The sequence below is a fragment of the Podarcis cretensis genome (assembly GCF_951804945.1).
Source record: "Podarcis cretensis genome assembly, chromosome: 2".
NCBI classification, from domain to species: Eukaryota; Metazoa; Chordata; class Lepidosauria; order Squamata; family Lacertidae; genus Podarcis; species Podarcis cretensis.
The window spans coordinates 68,761,810-68,785,159 of NC_137171.1; the positions used below are offsets into that span (position 1 = coordinate 68,761,810).

Genomic DNA, 23,350 nt, shown 5'->3' on the forward strand with positions numbered 1-23,350 from the left:
TAAGAAATAAATAAAGGTACTTTAGGCCCAACTTGTTTAGGGCTTTGTTAATTAACACAAAACTCTTGGACCTGGCCCAATAGCAAACATTTGCTACAGGGCCTGGGTAATTTGCTACACACATGGTTCCCAGTTAAGAGATTTTACACCTGCCTCAGCCCTAACCGTCCACATGTCCAATCCGATGCACAATGAGAAAATCTGAAAAATGACCCAGCTATTTGCAGAGTAAAAACTTAAGTTGAAAAGACACTGCAATTTTCTTTAACTTAATTTTCTTCTCTACCATTCTAACTTGCATTAGGCTAACTGGTTGACAAGTCACCCTCCACTTACAGAAATTCCCTCCCAGGAGAAAGTTGAAAGAGACTTGGACTGCAGCTTGCACTGCGTGCAGGGAATCTTTATTGTACATTCCCTGCTCTATCATTTCTGGAAAATGCAAAGATCTGGGGTTGATGTAGCATCCTGAGCTTGTTTGTGCCACTAGAGGCTTCCTTTCCAAATAGCAGCTTCAGGGCTGGGGCTGGCCACATAAGCACCACCAAAAAAGAGGAAATTCCTGTTTCCTGCTTGGCAGGGGGTTGGACTCGATGGCCCTTGTGGTCTCTTCCAACTCTATGATTCTATGATTCATCAGTCAAAAAGGGGGCATGGATTTTCGTAAAATTGGCATATGCTGATTTATATGCATGGAAGCAATTACTATAATTTCAACAGAAATGCAACATAGTGGGGAAGGTGGCCTGTGTGCCTCCTCAGTCTGCTGCCCAGCTACTACCTGTTGATGGGCAACGCAAGGGTCCCCCTCCTGCTATCCCATCTTATAGTTCTCTATCTTCAAACCAGACTTGGAGCTGACAGCCCTTCAAAGAGAGGACTTCTCTACTCACAACCCTTCAAACAGAGAGCTCTTTCAAACAGAGCTCTGTTCTGATGTCCCTTCAAAGTGAGGGCCATGCTCTGTAAAGTAGGATGCACAGCCACTCTTATTCACAGCAGCAATTTTCATTGGGGCTACGGCTGGGAGACACATACTTTCTGCCTACCCATTGCCTCCAGTCCAGACCCACAACTTCTTGCTTACATTTTAAAAAAACAACAACCATGCAGGTCACGTCTAGTTTGACCCTGAGAGCAACAGCTTACATGCCTGCAAAAAGGAGCCACTCCGAAGCCTGTGAGTCTTTCCTGAGCTACCTCCCTCTATGCTCCCTAATCAATGGCATAAAGGTTTCGCTTAGACGACAGCCCCCCAGAGGCAGGCTGAGGAGATCATCTAGCCGCTGACAGCAGAGATTGTGTTTATTCCGCACTGCCTTTTTGCCTGTTTGTTTTGTTTAAGAGGCTGAGTTACGCATTTTAAGCAGGCGTCTCCTCGAAACCCAATTACCTCCAGAAGCCAACCTGATAAAAAGCAGCATAAGTGGCTGTGTGAAAATCTCCTTGTGTAGCAGCCTAGGGGAAACCGACACAACAAAAGCCTCTGAAAATTGAGTTAACCGGCTTTAATCCTTCTGAAAGATGAGGAGCTTTGATAATTATTTTCTGCAGAGGTCGCCAAGAGAAGGAAAGGAGAGGCGTAAATAAATACATGCCCTACACTAATGGTTTTGGACTGACCTATAAGGTTGCGAAATCCTCAGGCTTTAATTATTTTCTGCTATGCACCACCTCCTGCTTCACCCATCTACCCCAGAGGGAAACTGGCTGGATAGGTTGGCTGTGCTCCCAAAAGACTACATAGTCATGAAGAACACCTTCTGGGATTTGAGAGGGGGGGGGGAATTGATGAAACCAAGATAACAGCTACTGTAAACCAACAGGTCATGAAGGCTATAGGAAAGAGCCCAGGACGATACTGGCACTTTTATCTGAATGCCACAGTGGGCAAGTAGCATCATTTAGTGTTTTATCCAATGGTTCCTTCAAAGTTTTGTTTTGTTTTGTTTTTAAAAAGATGCTAGAAAGCATTTTTCTGCAATATTTAATTCTCCCATTCAATTTAGTTTGTCATTCTTGAGGGTCTCTTTTTATTAGCAGTTACCTCTGTGGTACTGTCAGGGCAGGACTCTGAGGAAGATGTCCAGGCCCCAATGAGCAGGAAGAGACCCAAATGCAGTAGGATTGGCTGGCTGACCACATTTTAAAGCAGGTGTAGGTAATGCATATTGCCATTTAAAGTGGCAGGGAGGGCAGGGGCTGTAAGGCCATTAAACCCAGAGTCTAAACTTGCCTAAGTGCACCACTGCTTCACCTACCTGGGTACATCTTTCTACATAATAAAAATGTAAGGCTGTCATTGTACAGCCCCCATTGGAAGATTTGTAGTGCCACACCATAATCCCGGATTTGCATGAACTCAAAGCAGGATAGGAGAGCAAAAGTGAAGGCAGGATGCACAACAGCAGTGGCCATGCCATGGGAGCGAGAGGGACACTGAGAGGGGGAAAGTGGTTTAGGTTTGAGTAAAGCAGGGATAGAAGAAAGTAGGAGGGAAATAGAAGTTTTAACAACAGCAGAGGTTTGAGTAAAGTACTATATTTGAGGATACATGCTGTATCTTTTACCTCTCTCACATGAGGCAGCTGAGTTATGGAAGAGGGAGAAGTTTGAGTACAACCAGAAGGTAAAGGCACCAAAAGGGAGAGGGGGAAATGGCTGTTTTAAACAATGGCAGAAGTTTGAGTAAAGCAGAGGTGGCAGATCACTGAGAGAGAAATGGTGGTTTTAAACAACAGCAGAGGTCTGAGTAAAATCCATAATTTGTATATCTATATTGCAGAGTGGGTATTGTGGTTGCGAAAGCATGGGTTGGATCAGCCCTGCAAAGTAGCCCATTGTTGTTATACTAATATTGTCAGGGCAGGACAGCTAAAAGAAAGGAATGTATGACAACCCTGCAATGTGGTCCAGTGTTATCTAGTCTCTTGATACACTGGGGACTTCTTTTTTAAGAGAAATGATTGTAAGAGGTTTTTAAAGAGGTTGATTGTAGCAGCAACCGGGGGTGGAGTGGTAAGACTAACTGCTTTCCCACCCATGAGGAAGGGAATGGGAGGATGCTTGGGGGTAGGTTGTTGTTGCTGTATAAACTCTTAAATGGGTATAGTCATATCAAAGACTTAAATCCTTTCTGCTCCAAAGAAGAAAGAAAAGGATGGCTGTTTGATCTTGGCTGATCACTTTGCTGTAGCTATTATGAGGCATAAATAAATTACTGCAACAAATGCTCTTAGAACACACTGCTTCCTTTTTAACAATTCAATATTGAAATTACCCAAACATGGGCAACTGAACCTTGGCTGCTTTAAATCTCTTTCTCTCTCTTATCTCACACACATTGCCAACTGAAATACCACACTGGGTCTTACACTGAAGGTAGTACAGGTGACAATCAACGATCACACACATAGCGCCAAACCCAGAAATGACCCAAACCATCACAAAATATGTCACTGAAAGGGCGGAACAGGGATGGGGCAGGGGAGCTTATACTTGCTCTGTTGATGTACTCAGGTGCCGGGAAGGGAACCCCCATGCAAAATGGTCATTGACTGTATTGCCAGTCCAAGATCAATTGCTGAAATACTTCTAATAGCATAACTAGTTTACAACTCATGAAACTTTAGTTCCTTCCGTGGTTCATAGCTAGTCCCTGGGGAGAGCAAGGCTTTTGTGACTTTAATAACTTTGTGGCAGGCAAGAATTCAGCAAGCTAAGCTTTGTCCAGTATGGAAATACAATTATGGGGAAGCTTCATGTGTTGACTTTCTGTCAGCCATAATATCACTTGTGTGTGCCCCTGATTTATTTTCAGGGCCATAAAAGAGACTACAAACTTGCATATGACAAGGGATTCTGAGCACTTTAGAAAAATCTTCAGATCCAGCAGGTCCTCTTCAGTTTAGCTGTGTTGTTTCACTGGGCTTCCAAGGCCCTTTCAATCTCAGTGTAATTGTGGGGACATTTTCCAACCCAACTTGAGCCCTGGATCTGAAGACGGGGGTGGGGCAGTGAAATTTGACACTCTTCACACTGCATTTTGGAAGCCTAGTGGGAGGTGGGGGAACAAGACCACCTTCTTTGAGGGCTCTAGCAACCACCACTGTTTAATTGGCCGACCAAAATGTGTTGACTGCTGCTCATTCAGCCACCTCTCTGAATTTTGAATTCTCAGCAGGAATTACCCATATATTTTCAAGAATATCTTCACTCCATAAGGGCTAGAAGCTCACTTTCAAAATGATAAAACTCCGCATCCAATAGCACATTCCATTCTCCCATACATATACACAAACCTGACTATTGACCCAATGCTGGGGTAAAGGTGAGATCTGCATACCCATATTCCACAATGCAACACAGCTGACAGAGTGTGATGACAAGGCTTTCTGTAAAGAGATGACAAGAAGGTGGAAGAAACTTTAGTGCAGGGCATCCACACGACAGAAAAGGAAAAAGGAGGAGGAGGAGAGGTGAAAGGGCCAACAGCACAGATCTTCTGCTTAGGAAGAGCAAAGGATGAGTGACTCACCCTGCAGATGGCAAGAAACAAAAAGGGGAAAGCTAAGGTTGGCATGGTGGTTAATTAAACCCAGAGCATAGCAGAGTCAGGTCTGGATTATGACTGCAAGCAGAGCCTCCAGGCTTCAGGAGCAGAGACTAAAGCAGTATACAGCCAAGCAGCATACAAGTCATGCATTCATATTGGATGAAACTATCAAGGCAGCTGAGCCAGAAGGAGTTCAAAGTCAGGATGGCATTGTTGATAAGGTTTGCAATTATCCTGGGCAGCTTTGAACTGGCTGCCATATATCAGTGGTAACGTTCCTTGTGAGGGGCTCCCCTCATTTTATTTTATTTTTTAAAAAGCTTTCCTTCCCCTTGACACACTTGCCCCCACCCCCACCCCAATTTCAACCAATGGCAAACCCTTCCCTTCCTTTTTCACACAACTTGGCTATCTCCCACGGCCAACCTGTTGCCCTGTAGATGTTGCTGGACTGCTGCTCCCACTCTCCCTGCCCATTGGCTGTGCTGGCTGGGCCTTATTGGAGTTGAAGTCCAGCAACATCTGGAGTTGCTGCATGCCCTACACCACCCCTGCCCTCCCAACACATGCATACACCATTGTGGTGACCTACTTCAGTGGTACCTCTGGTTGCAAACAGGATCCGTTCCGGAGGCCCGTTCGCAACCTGAAAAGAATGCAACCCGCGTCTGCGCGGGTTGCAATTCGCAGCTTCCGCGCATGTGTGTGATGTCATTTTGCGCGTCTGTGCATGCGTGAGCGTCGAAACCCGGAAGTAACCCATTCCGTTACTTCCGGGTCACCACAGGATGCAACCTGAAAACGTGCAACCTGAAACAAACATAACATGAGGTATGATCTGCCTCAACTAGGTGGCACAGACCCAGACTGGTAGTGAGAAAATGCAATTTTTTCTAAACTGGACAGTTTCTCAAGAAGTGTGGGAATTGTCTGTGAAAAAAAGCTTTCAAGCTTATTCCAAAGCCATCCTGTGAAGAAACTATCCAGTTACCAGCAGGCCAAAGCAGCCAAATGCAGTAAATGGAGCTTAGAGTAAGGAGGAAGAACTTGACAATACCCAAGATTTTCTCCCATAGCTGGCAGAGTTCCTGGTCTGCCCCAGCTCTGAACAAGCAGTCCTTTTATCATTAAATCAATTGTGTATTTGTTCCAGGAACACGCAGGGCTGTGCTCTAGTATACCTCTGTGTGAAGGGCCAGAGGATGGAGAGATGTCTAATTAGCCATCCTGCAAACATCAATGTGTTCCCCTCAGATTAGGGGGAAGATGATCTATCGTTGCTGGCTCCCTACCCTGGCACAGGGCCTGGGAGTTGCGTAGCCTTTGCCATTAATATCAATTGGATATTTTCACGAAGGCGGAATATAGCACTGGAATTCCTGTACTATAGATTTTCCCACGTATCCAAAGGCAGATATGTTGCAGTTCAAGCACTGCCTAAGTTCTGTTAACGGGAATATCCAAAATATGCAACTGGAATCAATTATGCAAGTCAGTCAAGTTAGCTTCAGCTCATTTATTCCAACCTTAATGATTCATGGTTTATTGAAGACCTCTGCTTACACTAGAGTAAAGACAGTTTCATGAGCAGAGACTAGACACAAGACGACCTCACTGGTGAGTTTGAGAAAGTCTTCTCATATATATATATATATATATATATATATATATATATATATATATTGCCTAAACACCAGCTTCTCCTGAGATATCTGTATAATGTTGTGTGTTGAAAAAATTAATTTTTTAAAAAACTCTTTCTACACTCTCCCCTGCAAGCAAATATTTTTGTCTTTGTAATGTTGCCTGTAGTGGGGCATGAATCTGAAATGGATGTCAAAGAGATTCTGGAAGCTGGGGCATCAAATATCTAAGACTCCCTTCTAACTGTCTCTACCCTGTCTTGAATTACCCTTGGGATACCTATTGGTTCAGTTGAATTGAAGTGGTGTTGCAGGATGTTCATAAACATTCTGACTACTGAGGGAATGAAGCTGTCAACAACAGAAGGTTTACAGTCCGCCTGTGATTAGGGGCAACTGCTGGTTTCTCTGTTTAAAACTTCACACACCGGAGCTGTGCAAGGGCAGGCTAAAATCTGAAAAGCCTTCTGGGAGAAGGCCTTCTACTGAGAGAAGGGGGACCAAGCTCTGAAGCAGTGTGTCCAAGGGGAAAGGACATAGGAGCAAAGCCAACCTGAGAGCTAAAGGTAAGGGGTAGAACAGGGGCCTGAGGAAAAGGGTTTGAGGTTGAGGGCTAGAGATCTTCCAGATGTAGACTTTGAGAGAGCTCCTGTGCCCTTTAAGAACTGGGCAACTGAGAAATGCTGACACCTCTAGTGTTTTTTGCTCTGTAGCACTGTGATCTGGCACTTGTAAGGGTCAAGAAGCAGTGCAGTAGGGAGCAAAATGTCACATATTGATTTGAACTAACCTGCCAGTTCGTGAGCTTCAGGCTTCTAATATTACAAACCAGCATCTTCCATCCCAAACTACAGCTTAATTGACATTTTGGTATTCTGTAGCTGCTTGGCCTTACAGTAGTACCCAAAGGGCTACACTTATTTGCTACACTTCTAAAATACTCAGCCCAGGGAAATAACAGAGCTAGTTATTTTGGATTTGTGAGCTTGATCCACTTCTAAGAATGTAAGAAGAGACCCGCTGAATCAGACCAAGGGCTCATCTAAGTCCAGCAGTTGGTCCTCAAAAGTGGCCACCCAGATGTCCATAGGAAGCCTGCAAGCAAGTCATGAGTGCAATTGCCCTCTCTTGCTCATGATCCCCAGAAACTGGTATTAAAGGGCGTACTGCTTCTGATGCTGGAGACTCTACATAGCCATCATGACTAATAGCCATTGATTTTCATCCTCCATGAATTTATCCAATACCTTTTTTCAGCCATCCAAGTTGGTGACCACTACTATATGTAATGAATGCAATGTAATTAAAATGGCATGGGGATTTTGATGTTTTTTCCCGCATCTAGTGCATCTGTTGTACGGAAAGTGCATTTTCACAGTAATAAACTGCAGTATGTTGGCACATGGCTATGATACCACTGATTACCCATGACACATTCATCCTCACACCATATCCATACCGTTCTGAGATTCTTTGTAAAGCGTGCACTCTTTTAAAATGATATAATATTATTATCAGCATCTCCACCCCCATCATTCTGCCCGGATGCTGAGGTCCAGCGCCGAGGGCCTTCTGGCGGTTCCCTCATTGTGAGAAGCAAAGCTACAGGGAACCAGGCAGAGGGCCTTCTCGGTAGTGGCGCCCGCCCTGTGGAACGCCCTTCCAGCAGATGTCAAAGCGATAAACAACTACCTGACATTCAGAAGACATCTTAAGGCAGCCCTGTTCAGGGAAGTTTTTAACGTGTGATATTTTACTGTATTTTTGCTTTCTATGGAAGCCGCCCAGAGTGGCTGGGGAGGCCCAGCCAGATGGGCGGGGTATAAATATTATTATTAATTATTATTATTATTATTATTATTATTATTATTATTATTATTATTATTATCATCATCCTCTGTATTTAAAGGTGAGTGCTCCCTGTTGTCTGATTCCTCAAGCAGCTTGATTCCTTAGCACATACACCACACCTGTAAAAAATAAATAAATGCCAGCACAGTTATCCCCTCCCATTTAGCATGGCCCATCATTTTATAATATTACCTTTTTAATTTCATTTTGAGCCATGCACTCCCCCTTTCTATCTCTAGAGTACTCATTTGCTCTGCTTAATTGAGAAAACAGAGCAGTGAGTAAGTGATCCTTCAGCCTCCACATTGCTATTCCCTATCCGGCAAAATCGTTCCCACTTCCACCACCCCTCACTCAAGTGACAAGGAGTTGTTTTACAAGGACATGAAGCTAGGCACCTCTGGGTGGGTGACTAACTGGGAACCACCTGTAAGCTATTTTGGGTACCATAACCAAATGAAGGTGGATAGAAATATAATAAAATAAAAGAACAATATATACTGGAATTGGGCTTTCTCTAGTTACTGCTTAGAAATCACTCCCAGTTTATTGGAAAGTCCTTTATTCTCAATCTATCAGGCTACTGCATATCTGAACTTCAACCAGAAATTTACTAAGAGAAGGGGAAATGGGAGGTGTACAGCATTTCTTCTTAATGTATTTTCACAGAAGAAAGCATGCTGGGCTTCAAAAGAAACAATATCCCATCTTGTGACATTCTGCCGAACCTAATTAGAAAATTTGGACAGGGAAATTATTCCATACTGGAGGGCTCTTTGCACACACCATCTGCCATTCAGCTTTCCCTTTGGGAAAGAGTGTGTGTGTGTGTGTGTGTGTGGAGTGGGGGAAGAAGCAGTGTTTCTCAGCAAGCTACTCTGGCTTGGACAAGATCGGTTAATAGGGATGTGAGAGAAAAGTGCAGTGGAAAAGTAGCTGGGACTTTTATGTTGATTCAGTGGCGGCTCACCACCACCCATAACTGAGCAGAAGGGTTCCCACTGCCCTTGCTAGAGCACAGCAGTGGAAGTGTAGTGTGGTATAGTGGCCAGACTGTCAGACTAGGACTTGGCCATGAAGCACATTGGGTGACCTCGGGCCAGGCACTGCCTTTCAGCCTTAGCTGAACCTTACAGGGTTATTGTGGAGAGTAAATGAGGACAGGGGACAACCATGTTCTCCACCTTGAGCTCCTTTGAGGAAAAAGAGGGGCTATGAATGCAATAAACTATGAGCAAGGACCACTGCTTCATTCAGCACCCAGCAGGAACACAGTGCTTGATATGAACCACTGATGTTGTAACCTGTGCCCATGCTGGGCCTTTCTACCTAGTCAGAAGATGCATAAAAGCCTCATACTGCTTTCCAGTAGGATCATTGGCTCCTCAACACACAAACACATTCATAAACAGTTGTTGGTATAGCCAGTGGACTACCACCAGACCACCTTACCAAGCAACTTCTGGGTTTCAGCTAGCCACCTTCAGTTCATCTACGTATGAATGATTAGAATAATTGAAATGTGGTGTGTAGTGCTCCATATTGGAGGGCTCTTCGCATACACCACCTATCATTAGGCTTGCCCTTGGGAGAGGGGGATAGAGAGGATGGGGGAGAAGCAGTGTCCTCAGAAAGCTATGGGGTCAGCCATATCAGTTCCTTGCATGCTGTAGGTAACAACATAAGAGCCCTGCTGGATTAGGCAAAAGGCCTATCTAGTCCAGCATCCCCACAGTGCCCAACCGGATGTCCATGGGAAGCCCACCATTGGGACGTGAATGCAGTAGCACTCGCCCCACTTGTGAGATCCCGCAAGTGGTATTCAGAGGCTGACTGCCTCCAACATTTGAGATAGAGCAAAGCCACCATGCTGACTGAAACCAGTGCATCTTAACCACAACTGCCCAACGAATTAGAAATGGAAAGCACTTGGGGTAAACCTTGATTTGACATCATCTGCAGCAACCTTTCTCAGGTGAGTATAAGAAATGTCTTTTTGGAGCCTCTTAACAAGGAAGGAACCTGCAGCTTCCTATGTTTGCAGCACTTCCTTGCAAGGAAATCGGCTGGCAGTCGGAGTAGGGAGACCTATTAAGGACTTAATAAAGAACATAATAAGACCCTCAACTGATCTAAAACAAAGAATCCATTTCAGATATGATGGGGGCCCAGTCACATTTACAGAGCACTTTTTATCCCATTAAGATTGCAGAGTGGTTTGCAGTACACTAATAAAGCAATAAAAATACTGTCCATAGAACCACTAGCCAATTATCATTAGATAAAACCAGGAGCTTAAGGCTCCTCATGCCAACACAGCAAAAACGATACAGATGGCCCAACCAAGCTATCAATATCGCCCCAAGGCCTGGGTGAATAGATGCAGCTTCAGTTGGTGACAAAAATTCAATAATGAAGCTCAATTATGCAGTGCCAGAGCAGCCTTCCCTAGTGTTCTACAGGGTGCTTGAAAGCATCCCCCCACAGAGGATATGCCTCCCCTTTTTAGCCTTAAAGTCATTGCTTCTCAATGTTTCTGCCAAGATAACCTTCTTGTGTGGGAATTCTCCTGCAAAATTGTGTAGCTCTTCAGCCTGTTCTGTGCTACCTAAACCCCACACACTCAAAATTTTAAAAATGTATGTATGTAGCCCACCTGTCTTTATGACACTATGTTAATTGGTGTGAAGGACCAGGCATTGGCTGGTGCTAGAACATAAGAAAAGGCCTGCTGGATCAGGCAGCTTCTTGTTTCTCAAGGTGGCCAACCTTATGGCTGTAGGAAACCCACAAGCAAGATGTGAGGGCAGTTGCCCTCCCTACTGTGGTTTCCCAGAGGCTAGTGGTATTCAGAAGCATGCTTTCTGTAATCTGAGATGTTGCAAATAGACACTAGCAGAGATCTGACCTGGCTGTATCGTTACTGCTACTAATAGTGGCACCATCATATGACAGACATAGGGTGACAAATCACCTAATGAGCTGAGGCAATTCAGAGAATGAAAGACTTAAGAAACCAGCTCGGAACAAAAGAGGCATGTGTCAGGCGATGATCGATGGGCTCTTTAATTCCACCCGGCTGTCATACTTATCTGTAATGAATTTCTACTCAGCTGTATTATTTTTAATACAATAGGAAGTGAATACTCCCCTCCGTCCTTGATGATGCTTGGGGAGCTGGGACTTAAAGTGCTTTCAGCTCCACCACAGCCATGTTGGAGAGAAGGTCCCTTGTCCATGTTACCCAGCTACTCAGAAGGAGCATTCAGCCGCTTGGCTTTTTCTAGCATGTGTGACCTTCTGCCTTTTGTTAAGAAAAGAAAAGAAAAGAAAAGCCAACCAAAAACATATTGCTGGCCTTTTTTAGAGGTGCCAACCAATAATATTAGGTCCATAATTCTCCAACAGCAGAACAAAACTTACCACAGCTTGAGTGGTGGATCATTAGAACCCATGCAGTATACATTTGGCAGCGATGAACATAATAACATAAAAAGAGCCTACTAGATTGGGCCCACCTATCCAGCATCTAGGGGATGCGGGTGGCACTGTGGGTTAAACCACAGAGCCTAGGACTTGCCAATCAGAACGTCGGCAGTTCGAATCCCCGTAATGGGGTGAGCGCCCATTGCTCAGTCCCTGCTCCTGCCAACCTAGCAGTTCAAAAGCACATCAAAGTGCAAGTAGATAAATAGGTACCGCTCTGGCGGGAAGGTAAACGGCTTTTCCGTGCACTGCTCTGGTTTGCTGGCCACATGACCCGGAAGCTGTCTGAGGACAAACGCCGGCTCCCTTGGCCAATAAAGCGAGATGAGCGCTGCAACCCCAGAGTCGGTCACGACTAGACCTAATGGTCAGGGGCCCCTTTTCCTTTACCCTTATCCAGCATCTTGGGCTCACAGTGGCCAACCAGCTGCAAGCAGAACCCAAACATTATAGCACTCACCCCACTAGCAATTCCTACTGCTATTCAACAGTGTGCTGATAAGCTCAGGTTTTATACTATCACTTGCCACCCCAGTCTCTGCCGAGTGGTGCAAGATTCTAAGGGTCTTGTCATTTAACCAGTTTGTGTCTCCTTTGGGGAATATGAGGCACAGTGGAGGCTGTTGTGTCTTAATGAAATGTGGTTTATTTACACATATTTACACTTGAGTCTGGATGGAGAGAGGGTTCCGATCATCTCAAGAGGGGCTTGCTCCCCACAGCAGTGCAGCATTGGATTCAAAGGCAGCCAAAACGCCATCTCTGTGTCTTCTGCAGACAGGATATCTGCCCATAAGCCTGCATGGTGTCTGGCCCCACCCTTCTTCCCCCAAACCCTTGCTAAAACAGCAACCCAAGCATTGTGCAAAAAAGGGCACTTTTTCTGTGGTGCTGTCATGCCTCCTGTCACCCTGGCAATCTCCCCTTCCCCATTCTGCTATTATCTTTTGCTAACTCACACACAGCTGGGGATGGGGCTCTACCCCATTTCTTGCATGACACTGAATGTCAGGGTAATGACTCTGCCATCACCTGTTTTGTTCTTTGATGGCACCTCTCTCAGTCAGTCTCCTGAGGAAGCTGGCTTGACTTATTTTGGGGCCTTGCTAAATACATTGATCAAACCCCACATGTGGAAATTTCAGAAATTATGGGGAGAGCCTGGCACCCAGGAATTTTAGGGGATCCTTGCACCTTGCAAACCCACTTTGCAAACACTACATTAAAATAAAGCTGGTTTCTAGTCCTCATGTTTTTGGCTATCTTTTTTGGGGGGGTTACCTTCTGCTACTGTAGTTAATTGCTGTGAATAAATCATTGTTGTTTTTTAACTGACTAAAGTATAAATATTGAATGCATACAGTCTGCCAACATGCATACTTTAAAGAACAGACATAGAATTTTAAGTTACCTTGCTGAGTTACCTTTAGAATTTTGCCAGTGTGGTGGGCCATCTGTTGGTATATGGTTATGCTCTAATGTTGTGTGCAAACTTGATAAAGCAGTCTGAATTTAACCATCTGGAGATTTGGGGCCAGATGGTGCCATGAGAATCTCAATCTTGACATAGCCAGATAAACCTGCAAACTAGGGGTGGAGAACCTCAGACCCAGGGGACCAAATACAGCCCTCCAGTCTTCACTATCTGGCCCTTGGACCTCTCCCCAGACCACACTCATCAACAGCCCTACTCTGCACACTCCTATTTTCTGGCTGGCTTGAATGCACCCTTGAATTCTGATCATGCCTGCTTCTTTCCTCGATGGAGAACAAAAGGGGTGTGTGAGTATGTGCGAAACTATCCTACTTTATAACCTTGAAATGTGCACCTGTTGCCCTGCCCATTTTTGCTTCCGGTGCCTCCTCCCCCCCCCCCGGCATGTGGCCCCACTGGAGGTTGTGCAGGAGGGAATGTGGCCCTCAGTCCGTAAAAACTGTCATATAGAATAGCCCTCTCTTGACTTGGGTGGCAATCTGTTCTTTTGACCTGAGTCGTCATTCTTTCTATTTCGTCATTATTTATTATAAACAAATATAAACACCATCCATGCTGAGAACAGTAGAGACTGTTTCCTCAAGAGAAACATCTTCCCATGAACCCAGACTGAGAATCGAAAGCTTGGACTGTTCCTTCGTCAATGATCCAATCCAGAGTACATTGGCCCTTCTATCGCAACCTTCTCTTTGAAAGCCTGCCCTGGGCCCCTCTGTTCCTACATCTTGACTCGGCTCACCGGATAATTATGGCTAATGAACATCTTGCAGCTTCTTTCTGCCCTCCTTTTCCCCTCTTACCCATTTGCCAATCTGTGGCATGGTGGGCACACTTATCTCTCACGCTTCCAAGAACAGACCTCGTTGCCTTGGCACATGGATCTGGGTACTCTTATCCCACTGTGCTGGGTCTCATTCCCAAGCCCTCTGGAAACCATTGGGAATTCATTAACCTGCCTGTACTGCATTTAAAACAGGTAATCCATAAGTAATGATCACAGGAGAAGGTGGGGGAGGCAACCGCAAACTGTGTTTCTTAATCGCAGGATTAAAAACCCCAGCAAATGTCGTGGGGGAGGGGAAGGATGGCTCATAGAACAGGCTGTGCCCAACTCCCACCCCTGAACCAGTGAAAGGTTTACCTTTTTTTTTTTTTTACTTGGCCACATTAAATGTACATTCAATAGTTGATCCCTTTGTAATGTTTTGTTTTGAAAACTTTACTGTGGTATTTTAGTTCCCTGTTAATTATGCTGCTTTGAATGTATGTTCTATATTTGATGTTTGATTCTGGATTGTTTTATTTGATGTTTTCATTTGTTGTAAACTTCTTGGAGGGTTTTTTTCTTAAAAATATAAAGTGATAAAGAAATGACATGCAATAATAAGAAGTAGTAGTAGTAAAGAATGCAACTTTCACATTCTTTGTGAGAACTGAGGCTGCTTCCAGTGGGAAAGAACCAGCATGTGCCTGGATAAAAAAAGGATTGCCCAGTGATGTTGCCTGGGGGTATCTCATTCAGTGTTTGCAGCTCTGCCATAGCCTCTGTGTTTGATCAAGGGCAGGGCCAAGAGATTTATTGAGCCTGCAGACAGAGTAGGATTCAAAACTTGCCTAGAAGCTCCTATCACAAGGCCTCGCACTGCCAAATATGGTGCACTGCATACACACACACACACACACACACACACACACACACATACTTGGTTCATCCTCAATGTTGGCTGGTGTGTAACCTGACATTTGCAAGTAGACAGTGACTGATTTTGTTGCATTCCTGGCAACCCTCAATAAATCTGGACAGGCAAGAAATGTGAACCTAACCTGGTAGCTTGCAGCGGATTTATTTTTTTAAAAAGACCGAATCTTTGGCAAGCCACCCTCTTTTGCAAGCCAAAAGAAGGGAGGCACTGGAAAGCAGTCTTTGCCTTTGAAAACAGACCTGCCAGTTTCTCGGCTTTCCATCCTCAGCTTTCCATCTGTAAACCAAAGATAATGGTTCTGCTCTACCTTGCAGCTTCATCTGTAAGCAGATACGTTAAAGGGCAGGAATTTTTTCAGGCCAATAGTGGAATTTAACTGTCTAACATCTCAGATGCTTTTAAAAACTCAGTTTGAGACGGAAAATGGTGAACTCCTTGGCCTCAAATGTTGTTTAGCTTTGGTCCTGTCTCCAATGCTGCTATGTTTTCCAAGGCAGCTTAGGGAGAAGGCTAAGGGCCAGCTCAGTGGGAAATGCACCCAGCTGTTCTCCAGTCATTTTGTCTTGCTCCCATCCTTGAAGCAGCAGCTGAAAGTTCCATGGGATGCTGAGCTGATATCTCTCTGATGCTGTCCTGTTTGCAAGGCATCCCTTGCAGATAAAATACCCTCCATGCAGAACTTACAAGCAAACCTTAATGATTCTTTTCTTCCCAGTCATGTTCGTCTGCTTTCACTGGCATCCCATAATCCATCATTTGGACACTAAAGGCCCGATAGTTCTTGTACACCTCAAGGTCACATGCCCAACTTTTGGAAGTACAGTGTCACTCTCCACGGCTGCATAATTTCCCCTTTTTCATCCATCCATCCATCCAGCTGTCAGTGCTGCTTGATGGCTGCCTTTTCCTCATTAGTCTCTGGAGGCAGGGACAGTTGGAGATAAGAGATAAGACTGCAGAGATAAGGCATGTGGAGGGCACTGTTCTTCTGAGTGCTCCAAGCTTGATATTCCTGTGTGTCCCTCACCTTAACTGTCCCTATCTTAACACCTAAGTCTAGCTTCCCATGCCTTGAGTTTATTATTTGCCTTTCAAGCCTGAACCTGACAATGAGCCCTTGTACAACACTGTCAGGGTTCAAACCTCTGCTCTTCTCCCAATGACACCTGGGGATTGGGGGGGACGGGACTAGCTGCCAAGAAGACACTGACAAGCAGATGATGGTGGTGGTGATGATTTGTTAAATAAGTATATACCCCCCCTTCATCTGAAGATCTCTGGGTGGTTCACAGCAGAATAGATGGCAAATTATCCTAGCAGGAAGAGATTCCTCACTTGCTGCCCTTTTGCTTTCATAGAAACATAGGAAACTGCTTTAGTCAAGGCCATTGGTCCATCTGTTTCAGTCTTGTCTACACTCACTGGCAGCAGCTCTCCAGTCTTTCAGGTAGGAATCTTGCCCGGCCTTACCTGGAGATGCCAGGGATTGAACCAGGGACCTTCTGCATGCAAAGCAGATGCTTTGCCATGGAGCTATGGCCCTTTCCCATTCACAGTCTGCTTATGAAGTCCACCAGGTCCTTTCTCCCCGCCCCCCTCCCAGCTGTGTTAAAGCTAAAGCATGAAATTAAAGAGCATTGGGTGCATTTCCTCTTAGCTGACACTGCTCTTTCTTTCTTTCTTTCTTTCTTTCTTTCTTTCTTTCTTCTTTCTTTTTCTTTTTTCTTTGGAAATCCATAAACATCAGCAAGGGACACCACTCAGGAAAATGCATGCAAGACGCATAAGGCAGGCCAAATGGAAGCTCTGGGCACCCAGGTGGTGGGCCCCATGATGCTGGTGCACAGTGCTTGCACACAGCTTGTGGATTAACCTGCCTGTGTTTAAAGTGGTTGCAGAGAGCTCCCATCCCTTGCTGCCTTTCGCTGTGGGCCCCGGTTCCATGGAGCATCATCTCAGTTTACTCACCAGCAGGCTAATCCTCTTACTGACTGGAGGCCAAGCATTTTCAAACAGAGTAGCAAATATACTTGGAGTGTTCCCAACAGCAAACCCTGTTTGAATGAAAACCCTGTTTCATTGGTCAGTCTCTCTTGTTTTTCCTCCCTTCTTGGTACCTTCACAGGCACATCAGAAAATATGTTTCCACAGCTCTCTGCTGTAAACCACCTTTTCAGAGTTATAGAAAACTCTGGACAAGGGAAAGCAAATGTACATTTTCATGTAGAAAGGTGCTGTCTTCAGACATAAGTAAACAATAATAGTTGCCTTTGGGATCTTTCAGAAAGGAAGCGTTATTTCATTCCCACCTCCTCACCAAACCTGTTCATTTTCACTTACAAAAGACAAAAAACAAGGGGGGGGTGACATTGTCTGCACTAGAAATACATTTTTTTATTTTTTTGTACTTTCCGGTTAGGGAAAACCCAGAAGTTTTTTTATGAATATTCTAACAAGGGGGGGGGGAGCTTTTTTTTTTTTTTTAAAGGAGTAACTATATCAAGAGTCATACATGCAACCACCACCCCCAAATTGCATATTGTTTTCAGGCTAGGAACAGGATGCTGTGTGGCGTACAGAAGACTTCACGTTGAAATTTACATTTTGTCCTAGTGACCAACCCTACTGCTGAGACAAGGGCTTTTTACTTAATTATTTCACAGCCACCCTGCTAAACACAGGCTTCTTTGTTGACTCCCACACATAAACGTTCCACTCTCATTCGCATGTATGCACACCCCTCATGAGCATGCAGTTAACTGCCCTTTGCTTATGAGACCTCAAAACTTCACTCTTTCACTGCTCTGAAAGCAGTATCACCCACTGGGGAGGCAGTGGAAGGGGAAGAGACTTCAGACCATATTCAGCTAAAGTTTTGTATTAGCAGAAGACAACACAAGGATCTCCAATAAATTCCGCGAAGGGAATTTCCCCCATCTCCTACCCAGCCCCAGGCGTGCCTCACCCCACCCTCAAATCTGTTCTGGATGGTTGGGGAAAACCCCAGAGCAGATTTAGGAGGTCACAGGGATAAGAGATGGGGGGGAGGCTCTGTCATGCAAGGAAAATCCTGTGCTGATGGAGCCTTAGCCTTAGCGCTGAGCTGAACACAACCTTTCATGTGTACAGTTCCATAACTGTGTAAATTGCTGGGTATACACAAAATTGTCAAGCTACATGGCAATCCTATGTATACCCAGCAATACATGTTGCATGTTGATTGCAGTAAAAAATACATTCCTTGTATGGGTTTTGCAGCATATTAAGCCACACTCACAAGAACAAATTCCTGCCTTTCTGTCGGGCTGCACTTCCCTGCTTGCACACTAGAGGCACTTTCCTGCAGCATCAAACAGAGGCAGCAGCTTTTATTTGAAATAAATAAAATAGCATTTGTGCCTTTTGTTCTGACAATATTCCATATTTTTAGCCTGTCAGATGTAACCCTCCCGGTTCCCTCAGAGCTTTTCATCCTTTTACACTTTACTCCTGAGTTCTCTCCATCACCTAGTATTGATTCGGTATGGTATAGTGGCTTGGGTATTAAACTACAGACCAGCAGGTTGTTAGTTTGAGTCTGTAAGGTGTCTGGTACAGGGCTGGTCTTAAAAGAGTGCCCTTGTAAGGATTATGACAAATGTGTGGGAGGTGATCTGAATGCTCTCATATGCTAAGCATAATGATGGTGATGAAAGTTTTCCCTGACCATTTCTTCTTTGCAAAATTTGGATGAGAACACCTGTCTGTTGCACCTGTCTGCCAGAAATTGTGATTGGGGTGAGAAAAGGAAATCTATAGGACAATCACATCTCATTAAGGATCTAGGCTGACCCTTGGATTTACTGGAATATGACCCTTTTACCTTAATTTTTATTTCTGCACACTGAAGATAATAATATTGCACGTACTTCACAAAAGGTTGTGGGTGGCAGTGATCTGGTTAGAAGAAAATGTCAGGGCTGGTTTACCTTGAATGAATGATAACCATATGCTACTACAAAGAACCACCTTCTGGTTCCTTGGTCCCAGCACAAATGGGAAAAGTAATAGGAGAGTATAGAGTGCCTTCATTGTCCACCCTCCTGTGATGAATTTTGGGGTAGGCAAGAAAAGCTGGAATTCCTTGAATGTTTGACTAGGTTGCCTACTCCCTCTCTCTGCACTTCTACAAATCCCAAGCCTTCTGAGCTTCTGTGGTGCCTGCTCATTTCCCTGCTGCCAGATCAGTCTCTGAAATTAGCTCAGTACAATTTCCCATTTGCACTTAATGAAGCCAGTGAAAGATGTTTTCCCCCAGTAAGCCCGAGGCTCCAATAACCAGAATATTAAATAATAAATATTTGCCACTGGCCTTCCCTGAGCAGCCTTAATCTGATTTGAGAGGGCTTCTTTTTTTTTAATATCCTGGAGTTAGATTAATTAGGAGGCACTAACCATGTTCCTCTTCTGGGCACTTATTAGATTGGCCATGACCCTTTTTCATTACATCAATGGCTGCACTTCTTTGCTTTAATTTAAGTCAAAGGGAACCAAAGTCATTGATTTCCTATTTACCCTCACATGCCATAATACAATTTTGATAGAATCAGAGACCTTGACTGGGATTTTCTACTGGGGCATCAGCCTCATAAGAGCGATATGGCTTTGGTATCTATTTGAAAAGCTGTCTTTCCCAACAGATAGCTTTTGCGGCATGTCTTAAGAAGCAATATGTAGCTCTGTTGACATGTTACCTGGGTGTACAGGAAGGAGTAGGGGTGTCCTTTTAGCTCTGCTCCAATGTCGGTGCTTTTTAACTATGTGTTGCATGCAGTTTTGTGAGCAGGAAGCCTGCTCACAAGGAGCAGCTCCAAACAATTAGGACACCCAAATAATCAGTTGCCCTGATAGTGCAAAGTCCTACTCACAAGCAGGAGCTCATGCATTCAGCTTTCTACCCACACAATGCTGCACAAAAATTACTACTATTATTGTTATTAAAGTCTCTATCCCACCTTTCCTCCTAAAGAAGACCAGGGTGGCAAATAACAAAAACATGGTTATTAGGGTGGTGGGATGATGTGACAGTGGGGGAGGGATGAAAAGCACAGCCCCGTTCCTTGCTCTGTGCCACAGGTGGGAAATCACTTTGGTCCAGCTGACCAGATCCTAAAGTGGCCACTCTTCCCCTCTGCAAGGCCACTTTTGTCTGATAGGCTGGCCCACCCAGCTCTCAGTCTCTAGGTGTCATATGACTGGTGAATCCATGCCCGCTGGAGAGCAGTGGAGCTTGTCTATGCTGCATATATGAATAGCATGCCTTTTTGTTATAATATTCCTCCTGGCCACCTGTGATTGTGCTACCTGAATGGCTTGTGACCACTCATCTGTTCATGGCAGTGATGGGTCTTCCCTGCTCCACATCTGGAGCATTGGGATAGGTTACAGGGCTGCCCCCCAAGGGATTTTGCTGCCTGAGGTGGGAAATTCAAAGAGCCATGCCCTCCCAGTCATTAATGAATATGGAGCACAGTCCCCAAGGAGTTCTCCCGTACAGGCTTCATGGAATGGGCCCCACACAAGAGTACTTCTTATTTGTTTACATACCTCATATCAGTGAGGCTTGTGCAATAGAGTTGGTGGAGCTCCATGGGTCAGATATCTCCCTGCACCTGCCACTCCTTAGTCTCACCCAACATCTCCCTGAGACAGCTGCCCCACCTTACGGGACCTTACTACCTTATAGTAGGGCCACCTCTGTGATTGTCCCCTGGTTCCAGATCACGTTTGTGGCAAAGCCAGGAAGTGGCATGGTGGAGAAGACAGGAGAGCCCACAAATTGCGCTGCCGAAGCTCTGCACCCAAAATCCCCTTTTGGGCTTCTTTTGGGGTGCACAGCGCCCTTGTGCTCTTTGCAATACCCTCTTGATGATCAAGCTTTCCCGGAGGTTAAAGCTCTCACTCTGTCTCCATTAGTGGCCACCCCGGAAGTCCACTAGAAGTATATCTCAGAGTTCTAGTTGCTGGGGAGTGACAGCAGGAGATGAGTTGTCGCCTTCAAACCCTGGTTTTTGGTTCCCAGAGACAATTGCTCAGCCACTGTAGAAAGTGGGATGCTGAACTAGATGGGCCCTTAATCTAATCCTGCAGGGCTCATCTTTTATGTTCTTAACCAATCCACATCTGCATTCCTTTCAATGACGATTAGCCTTTTGCCCTCCTAGATGTTGTTGGACTATACCTCCCATCATTCTTGACTATTGGCCATGTGGGCCGGGACTGAAGGGAGTTGGAAGCTGGAAACATCTGGAGTGACACAGGGTTAGCCACCCCTGTTTTGCATGTACGGACAAAGACCCCCTATTTTCATTAATGAGTAAACCTGCCCCATTCAAGAGAACTGTGTGGCATTCTTTCCTTCATCAAGAGTATTGTACTGATTTTCTAAAAAGATTTGCACTATGGAGAACTGGGCATATAATATTCCTGAAGCTGTTTTCCTTAGAGTTGGTAGCCTCATAGAAAATGTGCACAATAACCCTGATTTTAAAAACAAAACCTTCAGCTTGTCTTTATAGTTAATTATCTAATGTTGGTTGCTAAATAGCTTTTTTACAGAAGCAGATTTTGTGGACCTTGAATCCAAGTCTCCTGGTTCCCAAATACCTTATCACTCCAGCAGATTCAGGCAGGGCTGGAAGCAAAATAGTCACTCCTTCTCTTCTTGAATTCTTTGTACAAAAAAAAGCCCCATTTCTGAGATGACCATCCTAAAATAAAGTGGTTTTCAAACTATATCATAAAAAGCCATTAGCTGCGTTATTAGGAGATCCATAGACCAGAAATGAGAAATTGAAAGACTGAATCAGCCACTGTAGCTCATCTAGCTCAATCTTTTGTGACAGTCATCAACACTTAAAGAAGCTCTAAAGAAAGTGGGAGGAATATTTCATCTATGGGGAGGAAATCTCCAAATGTTATTTAAATCAGAAGAAATGAATAATATTGTACTGTTTTCAGGTCAGTTCCATTTTGTTTCCACATTCACCATGGGCTGAATTGGGGAGCTGTGTAAGGAGAAAGCACATGTCCATAATATCTTGATTTTTTGATCCCACCCCAGAGCCCCCACCATTATGTACTGCATCGGAAGCAATGTTTTAAAATTCATAGGGTTAACTAACCCTCTTTCAAAGCACATTAAGCAGAGGGAAGAGGGAAAGGTGCAGGTCATGCAAACCAGAGAGAAGCTTTAGTGTTTTCAAGGAGTATTTTCAAGGAGTTATAGAAGACCTTCAAATCTGAATTGGCTTTTTAAATGGTGGGATATAAGCAGATGTTTGGTCTCTCCCCCCCTTCTGTATTTTTATTGCATGTTCTGCCAGTGTTATGATTTACTATTACAAACCATGAATGAATGAGCAAATGAATAAAACTGTCACACCTTTGTCTATTATAGTAATAGATGGTCTTGTCATGCTGCAAATGCTGTCTTTAGTAGCATCAAAAGGCAGTGAGTTCCACCAGCAATGGCATATCTCAAAAAAAATTTACTTTTGCCAGGCTGGAACTGAGAGCTGTCGGTCCTATTAATGTCTTCGTTGTTGCTCAACATCAGTTTTACTGAATTTATTTATCCACTCATCAATAAATACTCCCTGAATCTCTTACAAACAAAACAGTGCTTGAAAAATGCAATATATCATGATTATTATGAGATTGTGAGAACAATGCCTCTCCGCCTCCTGCCTCTTCTGCACCATTCATTAGTTTCTCGACTTGTATCATAGTAGCCCATCTTATTTATTTCCTCTGTAAGGGAAGCAATCTCTCTTTTTTCAGCTCCTCTTTATATAAGACTTTCTCTAGGCCCTTAATCATTTTCATCACTTTGCTCTGAGACCCCTCCAGTTTTTCAATATCCGTTTTGAGGTGGCTTACACTGAAAGATATATATGTCCATCATCACATGCAGTGATGTTCTGATGCACTTGCCTGGTTAAATTTGTGGTTCTTGCACACACAAATAATATACACCCCACCTCAAGGGCCCCTGCAATGCAATTTCATTCCAATATGGGGGGAGGGGGGCTGTTGTTAATCCATCTCACTACTGTTCTTTCAAAGTAGTTTAACCAAGTGTCAGGGGTTCAGGAGCAGAGGCACAGGGAAGAGAGGAGATGGAGAGCGAAGGGGAAGAATCCGAGGGGAGCGTAGGAGAAGAGGACAGTGGACCGAGGGATTCCATGAGCCTCTCCAGCGAATCGGAAGATTCACAGAAGGGGGCGCCAGTGGCCAGGGGTAGGGGGTTCCCAAGGGGAACGCCCCAGGAGCAAGGGGGGAGCAGGGACTCCCAGAGCAGTAGTTGGAAATCAGGACCAGCTTCCCCACCAGAGCAGAGTGGGGGGGAAGAGTCCCAAGGATCGGGGCCAGTGCATTCCCCACCAGGGAGAGAAGATAAGGCAGGGCTGACCACACCTCCATCGGAGAGCCAGACAACGGAGGGGAGGTCAGATCCGGCCAGTATCCCGGAAGAGGGAAACAGTGACAGAAGTAGTGTAACGGTCAGGAGGAAGGTCACTGGGTTGGCGCGAGAGGCAAGTTCAAATGTACAGGAGCGCGGGACAGCAGAGAATGA

The 23,350-nt window shown here is 44.7% G+C and overlaps 2 protein-coding genes across 3 annotated transcripts in view; both read left to right on the top strand.

The window, feature by feature from the left end:
• SIMC1 (SUMO interacting motifs containing 1) overlaps positions 1–23,350 on the top strand; it is a 289,791-nt gene that overhangs the window by 153,537 nt on the left and 112,904 nt on the right. The gene's annotated exons all lie outside the window — the stretch shown is intronic.
• Positions 1–23,350, top strand: part of CPLX2 (complexin 2) — a 135,304-nt gene that overhangs the window by 41,055 nt on the left and 70,899 nt on the right. The gene's annotated exons all lie outside the window — the stretch shown is intronic.